Source organism: Halichoeres trimaculatus, unplaced genomic scaffold (assembly GCF_033239565.1).
Source record: "Halichoeres trimaculatus isolate MK-OKI-2021-1 unplaced genomic scaffold, fHalTri1.1 fHalTri1_scaffold_4, whole genome shotgun sequence".
In the NCBI taxonomy this organism is placed as follows: domain Eukaryota; kingdom Metazoa; phylum Chordata; class Actinopteri; order Labriformes; family Labridae; genus Halichoeres; species Halichoeres trimaculatus.
Genome location: NW_027437182.1, coordinates 8,354,930 through 8,362,661, shown reverse-complemented (window position 1 = coordinate 8,362,661; position 7,732 = coordinate 8,354,930). Strand labels below are relative to the sequence as shown.

Below are 7,732 nucleotides of genomic sequence, written 5' to 3'. Positions count from 1 at the left end.
GCCAGGCAATGTTGTATGAGGAAGGGAAGTGGAGCAGAACACTGACCTAACAGGCAAGTCAATGATATACCTATCATTATAAAACACAAAATCATGTTTTTTTTCTTGACTAAAAGCATACTTTTGGGGTCCAAACAGAGCCAAAACTCCTCAAAAAGATGTTGAAAAGTGCACTACACCTTGTGTGCCTCTACAGAATGCTCAAAGGGTCATGATAAAGCATCAAGGGGTGATAATGCACAAGGCATGGTGTAGGACTCTATGTAAAGACATCATCTCAAACCTTTGCATAAAAGACTTCACAGTGAGCTCCTGGAAGGTGCTTCCCGCAACTATTTAATAGTGCAGAAAAGTCATTTCCAGTAATATTAAAAAAGTACAGAGAACATATTTCTTGCAACGCTCTTCATATAAATGGAGAAATAATTATATTTTCCCTTTTTCCATGTGGGATGTGTGATGTCATCAGCACTTAGAGTCAGTATAATTAGATGCAGAAGAAATATGCCTCACCTGGGGCATCTTCCTCCTCTTCTTCAACACAGGCCTGCTCACACAGGCATTGGAGTAGAAGGCTTTGCCGGTAGATTTATGTTGCCTCTCAGTCCATTAATGTCTCCTTTTTATGTGTCCATTTGGCATAGTGGCCACTGTGCTCACCTCGTTTAGATCAGATGCTGTTGGGACGGTGTGAGTACTGTGCTGATTCAGGTGGACAAAGAGGGAGGGCAGCTTTCTTCTGTTAGTGGACACACACGCAGCTTTGTCTCAGCATATTTTAGCAGCATATGACACCACTACTAACTTATATCATTCTCCTGCTATTGAAAGCCTCTGCTGGGGATTTTTGTGTATTTTCTGATGTTCCTTGCACTTTTTGTGCATGTACTACAGTAATGGAGTAGTTTGTATGCATGCAATCTCCATTAGTGGTAGCGACTACTAAAAGCTTACATACTCTAATTAAAGCTGTGCAGGGTCATTTCACACAAAACAGGAAGAGGAGTTAGATTTTTTTGGACTTTAAAAGGCAGAAATACTGCAACATGATGTCAAAAAAGTTTAACTTAGCTTAACTGCTTGTTAAATGCTGATGTAGTTGAGCTTCCCAAACTTTTCACTGATACTTCAGTAAAATTAGAAACAACCTATGGAGCTTCAATCAGTTGATGAATTTTGAAGCAAGCATCACTGATTTTGCAAAAAGCTCAATGCTGTGCTACTCAGATATGCTACCATAAACATTAAAAATATGTTGCATTTGAGTTGGATTTTTTTGGTTACAGAAAAGTCAAAACCCTTTCTTTTTGTTAAATGTGTGGATACTCTGTTATTATTTCAAATGCCATGTTGTTTTTCCTGTCTTGATTATCAGCTGCTTTTTAAAGCAGAAGTAGCTGCTTTGGCATCACCCACAGGTACTTTAACAATGGTTACTCTTTCTTGCCCACTCCGCTCTGCTTGTGAAAGACACCTGGTCCTCCCAGCCCAGCTCGGCTCTAAATCTCTAGCCAGACTCTTCTCTTTTGTTGTGCCCAAATGGTGGAATGAGTTACCCAACTCTATACGATCCCTGAAGCCCCTTTCTACTTTTCAGAGATGTCTGAAAACTCATCTGTTCAGGTAAAACTTAGGCCCTTAAACTGACCCTTCTCCTCTTTGATCTCAGGGGTTGAATGAGTCAGAAGGTCTCAGACTCAGCTCTTAGTGAATTTTTAGCACTAATTACTGAATGTTGTTGAAGGTTGAAGTATATTGTTGTAGCAATTATTTACGGTTAGTTGGTGACATTATTCTACATAAATAATAATAATAATAATAATAATAATAATAATAATGATAATAATAATAAGTAAAGTGAAATAAGATTTTTTTTTTTTTAAATCCTGCACTTAATGGCAGCACCTACCAGACCATTAGCAAGGATCTGGAATGGAAGATGGGGTCAACTCCAGGCCGATGTTCTCTAGCTCACCAACCCTGCATAGGGTACCTGGCCAACACAAAAACAGGACCATCAAACCAACAGACTTCCTGTGCATATACAAGCACAACATTATAACGACAGGACATGCTAGCATTAACAATTAACAATGCATTTAACAGTATCAAAAAGGGAATGCTTATACAGTGGAATAAACCACATTAGCATGTTAGCATTAGCATGCTAGTTAGCATTGGGAATTTATACCAACATCACACATAGAATACAACAGAGTGATTCAGCCACATGTTAGCATTAGCCTCCTTGCTAATGCTAAGGTCATGACACACATTTCCAACTTACCAGTTTCGACATAAAACAAGACTTAGTCCCAAGAAAGAAGATGATCAGTCCAAAGCCCGACAGAGAAGTTTGAAGTCAGGAAGTTAGAAGTAGAGGTTGAAAAGTAGGCCCAATCCCAATGTCTCCCGGTCAGGTGGTGTGTGTGAAGGAGGAGAAAACAAAAACAGTACCGGACTTCATGGATGCGGAATGGATGCTACTCAATATGGAAATAATGAAACCATGGAATGGATGAGTGGCTGAGTGGGTTACATAGGCCTATACGTTGCTTTGGACAAAAGCATTGGTTAAATGAAACTGTAGAACTGTAGTTCATTACCATTAAAATACACCTTGCTTATTCTTCTGTTCTAAGAGCTGTATCCACAATCAGAGATCCAAATCTGGCCAATCTGGACCTCAATCCCTACATAAAATCAAAAAATCATGAGCAAATCCCATCAAGTAAACTCTGAAACATTCTTCCTTTCACCACTTGGCCTCTCTTACATAACCTTAATGGTTAATAGACCCTATTTACAGTGCACTTTTCTGCCATGCAGGAATAGAGCATATTTACTGCCTCCATTCATACAGGTACTCACTCACATACACTAGAAGCAGCAGGAAGGAGCAGCTTGAGGCTCGGTATTTTGTTCAAGGATGTGTAGACTGTGGGTGCCTGATTGAACCACCAATGGGAGACCTTTTTCACTTCCCTGACCACAGCTGAACTACTATGTTTCCTCTCAGTCTCATAAAGGACCCCCCTTCAGTTGATACCAAAAATAACGACAAACAAGAGATGTTTTATGCTGCATTTGTGGGGTCATTTTACTCTGGATGCAGCACTTGTTCCAAGGGTATTGAAAGCGTTATTATAGGGCCAGTTCAAAGTTATTTTAACCTGGGTCGTACATTCTGTTATTACAACTGAAGAGCTGGAGCAATGCTGAACATTGCCCTTCTCCTCTTGAGTGCTGAGACAAAGTAAAAGTTTTGTTGAAACAACATGGAGGATGTTTTCATCTTTGATTCTGTCCTGAAATCAAGGAGCAGATCTGGTGAGAGCATCTCTAAGTTCCAGCATGTACTTTTGGTAAGTTGACTTTGCAGTTAAAATCTTAGTGTTTACACCATGTAATGTGTTGTAATGCAAAATACTTTCTATCAGATCATTGAGCCTTCTGAGTAGATTTAGACTCTGAATTGCTGTTAAACGTAAAAACTATGGGTTTGAGGTTGCCATCGATAAATGTTCCCAGTTTTGTTAAACAATTAGTCAATCAAGTGGTAGATCAACCAATTTGATTGACTCTAGATTATGCTCTTGACAAACTCAGACTAAATGCCAATAAATTGTAAAACATTTTCAATGACTCACCTTCAAGCAGACGCCTGATTGAAAAAGTATGAAGAATCAAAACAGCTCTGCTTCTACAGAATATGAATCATTCATCTGTTTTTTTTTAGATCTAGAAGGTTCTCCTGGCAACCTTTAGAGCGTTTTGGGATACAAGGTTGTGAATTGCAGCCTGTTAAAGTTGTTCCCGTTCATTCTTTCTTTTTTCATTATTTTTTTCATCTGGTTTTTACTAAACTTGTCAGATTTTTCTCTGGCATTTTCTCTTGGATGTGATTCCTCTTTGGCCATGTATCTAGAAAAAGCTGGGCGCTGTTTTTCACTACCTTTCACGGTGGAATCACAGACTTTAGCTCAGCACTTTGTTGCTGTGGTTGATGTAGCAACCCGTTATTTTTACACCTGTGCTCAGCTAGCAGCACTGAAGTCGGTTCGTCGGCTAAACTGTGGAGGCAGCATGAGATTTCTGTTAAATAAGAAAGATGAGCTAACAGGACTAAACAGGAGTCAGACAGAGTCTAGGGAATGCAGAATGGTGAAACATGGCTTCACAAGATATTCCGACCACACTGTCACTAACGGCGGCTCGGGTGAGGTCTGGGCTGATCGGAAAACAGATCTACAGCTCGATCATTGGACTGTTATCTGTGGGCCTCTGACTGTACAGGTAGATCTCATATGTCGTACTTTGTGGTTCAGTTTGGTTTGTCTTCACACCGTGTGTCACCCTGTGACACCATCGCATGCATTTTATGGCACTTCCACTGACTAATCCCGGGACAGATCCCCAAATAACCAAGACGAGCCGTCCCACTTTTTGGGATCCTACTGTCTGGGTGCCAGACTTAACTGATCCCAGAAGGTGGAGCTGCAACACTGCAGACCATTGATTGGATAAGAGAATCGTCATTTTCCATGCAACAGCGGCTGTATTTTCCTCGCAGCACACAGTCTTCTCTGAAACAAAACTTGATTGCGCTCTGTATCAAAGAGCCATGTTCCAATCACAAAGAAGACAAATTACTAGATGTTTCCCACAGTTCCTCTTTTTTTTTACTGTTGTGTTCTTCTTCTTCGTAGGGTGCACTGTGTCACACTGCTATGGCGTCACGGTGTTATTTAAGTGATGCAGCTATCGGCATCCAGCTTACACCCTGCCTATCACTAGGGGGCATGGTTGGCTTTGGGAACCCAAACAGGACCGTCTTAACCAGACTGCTTGGTGGAAACAGGGCTCAACACTCTCAGCTCCGCCAAGGCTTCTTCTACAGTTCTACAGTTTCATTTAGCAGATGCTTTCATCCAAAGCGACATACAAGACAACCAAGAATTTAGACAGAAGGAAAACCTAGTTCGTGTGACAACAGTACTACTTTTCTGCTGGTGCTGCCATTAATTGCAGAATTGTATTTACTTTTTATTTTTTTCTTATTGAATTTTGCATTAGGTTAACTGTAAAAACTGCATTTCCTCATGAGGAATATTTCTGATTTAATATTGTTTTCATTCTTAAATCCTGGTCTTGTTTAGCTGTTTTTGCAATTGGTGCAGTCAACGTTTGTACAAATGCATCAAATAAAGGCAGCAGGATTCACTTTCAAAGGTCAGACTTGAATGTAGACACATTTCTGATACCCTGATGTGCCATTGTTTATAACACTAGTTCCCTCCCTTTCAGTAACATATCAAACACTCCTGTCAAGCCAACACATGTCCCTCCACACCCCCTGGACAACCAGCAGCTCCACTCCTCTCATCTTTGCTCTGCTTTCTTTTTCTTTGGCTATGATTTTCTGATGACTTTTCAAAATCATTCCGAACATTGCGCATCCCATAGTGCTCCTTGTGTATACCCTTAAAGCAATGTAGTAAATTGCAGTGATGGATCCGAAGCTCGAGCTGTAATCAACATGGGTATTCTTTTAAAATGCGGATATTGCCTTTCCAAGCGATGTAATTTGCATTTAAATAATGACACCGATGCATCTTCTTATTTACCTCGGCAAGGAAGGTGTGACAAACATTATCATTATTCTACGTAAGTGGGATCCTATGGCAGAAAACACATCAGCGGGCATGGAAGGTGCAGCACAAACAAGGAGGAAGTGTCACTGCATGGCTAATGGGTGAAGCACAAAAGCTCAAAAACAAGTCAGAGAGTGACGGGAACAGCTCCAAGTGAAAAGGTGGAAGTGCCATCAACACTGAATATACCAGCTCTGTATTCTAAAGGGGCCTTGGCACATGGACAGTTTCATAAGAAGGAAATGATAGACATCCATAGCATAATTGCTTTTCAGGGGGCCGGCTGGCAGTAGTAGTTTGGAAAGGAGGAAGACGAAGCACAATAATGATGAAATATCAATGAGATGATGAAAAAGTAATCATTCTGCCGCAGAAGCACACAGCGCAAATGATCTAAGTGCCAACTCTCAGAAATCAATAAGTCTGATCCAATGTGGGACAATTTGCACACGACACATCACTCATCACTCCATATTGGAAAGCACAGTGCCAGATTGCCATTCGAGAGAGATAATCACTGGCCAGCAAGAATAATGCAGCTCAATGTAGAGCAGCCAAACTAAAAGAGAAAAAAATAACTTTTCACATAAACTTCTTTTCTATTGTTCCCTCAGCCAAGAGAGTGTAGACAAAAGTAGATGCTCCATCCATGGATTCATCGCCCTCTATTAATTCAAACCAATCTCTTTGTAACCATAATTTGATTCACAAGTGCATCTCAGAGTGAGGAATAAAGAGAAATGTTAATATTCACATTTGCAAATCATTCAAGACACATTTGAAAATCACTACACTTTGAAAGACATCTGCCTAATAGGTATTTTGGATGTTCTGTGATGGAAAAAAAAAAAAAAAAAATCTGCAAAAGGAATCAAGCAAAGACCAGACACACTATTCATAGAAGATGAGTACAGTGGTATTCCTCAGCCATATTTTGTGTGTCTAACCTGACTTTGCAAAATCAAGACAGTATCTGCTGTCAGTCAGAGCTGAAAAAAAGAGATGATTTGCAGCAGTGAATTGTGCAAATGTCAACCTTAATGCGATCCTCCTTACGCACAATAAGGGGAAACTATCCCTGTATGAAATAATAAAGGCAGAAGTGCACCTCCAACTGCTCCTACTTCATAGTATATTTTTAAGTGGTTACCCACAGTGCAAACTTAACCACTGGGGCATTGATTGGCTGTAGAAATCCAGGTATTTTTAGAGCCCACTACTGCACTTAATGGGCCCAATTTCAGTGATGCCTGGAGAGTCCATTATTTTCTTTTTTACACTTTCTCCAGCATATTTCAAAGTGGTTGGTGTTTGACATTTCCTTTTTTGCTGTTGTTGTTGTTTTTACAGAATACAGGTAAATAATGTATACATAGACCAAATGGTCAGAACCCCATCAGGATTGACTCAAGAATAGAGGAAAACCTGATGACAAAGATGAAACATATTTCAAACATACTTGAGACACACTAAAACTTTCTATTGTATTTATAAGATAGATTGTGAGTGTGAGTTTCTACAATGTTTAAAGGTAATGAAACAAGAGATTTTAAACCATAGACTTCATAATAATGGGCCTAGTTTCAGAAACGTCATCCATCCGTTTCAGAAAGTTGGGATTTAAAACAGTGTTTACATGAATATGAATATCTAATAAATTGAACAACAATGATTGGGTGATAGCTATCATGTTTTGTTTTTTTTTAAATACAAACAAGCTAAGTTTAACCACAGGTCAAATTTGATCTGCTAACACTCCAGACATTGGCAGCTTCATAACAAATTACAAGGGTTAAAGCTCATCAAGGGGTGCCTGCAAGGCAATCGGTTTGAGAAGAAATTATGAAAAGATTTAACCACCTCCCTGGCAGTGTTTTGTTACAGTAGTGTGTTATTCTGACTTCCTTTTTTTTAAAACCAGGCTTTAAAAAGTTTCAATGTTGCTGTGAAAATATTCTTTTTTGGATTGGTGTTGATGTGGTTTCTTCTGCTTCTGCAGCCAGCCTTCAGTGGATGCTCGATGAAATGCAGTTTTTAACACTTCCACATAGGCTTCATATATTAAAACTAGAGGTTGC

General features: G+C 39.7%; 1 long non-coding RNA gene across 1 annotated transcript; it reads right to left on the bottom strand.

Moving 5' to 3' along the window:
• Positions 1-453: 453 nt before the first annotated feature.
• Positions 454-2,385, bottom strand: LOC141788534 (uncharacterized). Its single transcript, XR_012598143.1, has 3 exons — positions 2,288-2,385; positions 1,910-1,993; positions 454-739 (listed from the first exon to the last, which is right to left on the bottom strand). It is a non-coding gene; the product is annotated as an uncharacterized LOC141788534 (long non-coding RNA).
• Between the last annotated feature and the right edge of the window lie 5,347 nt (positions 2,386-7,732).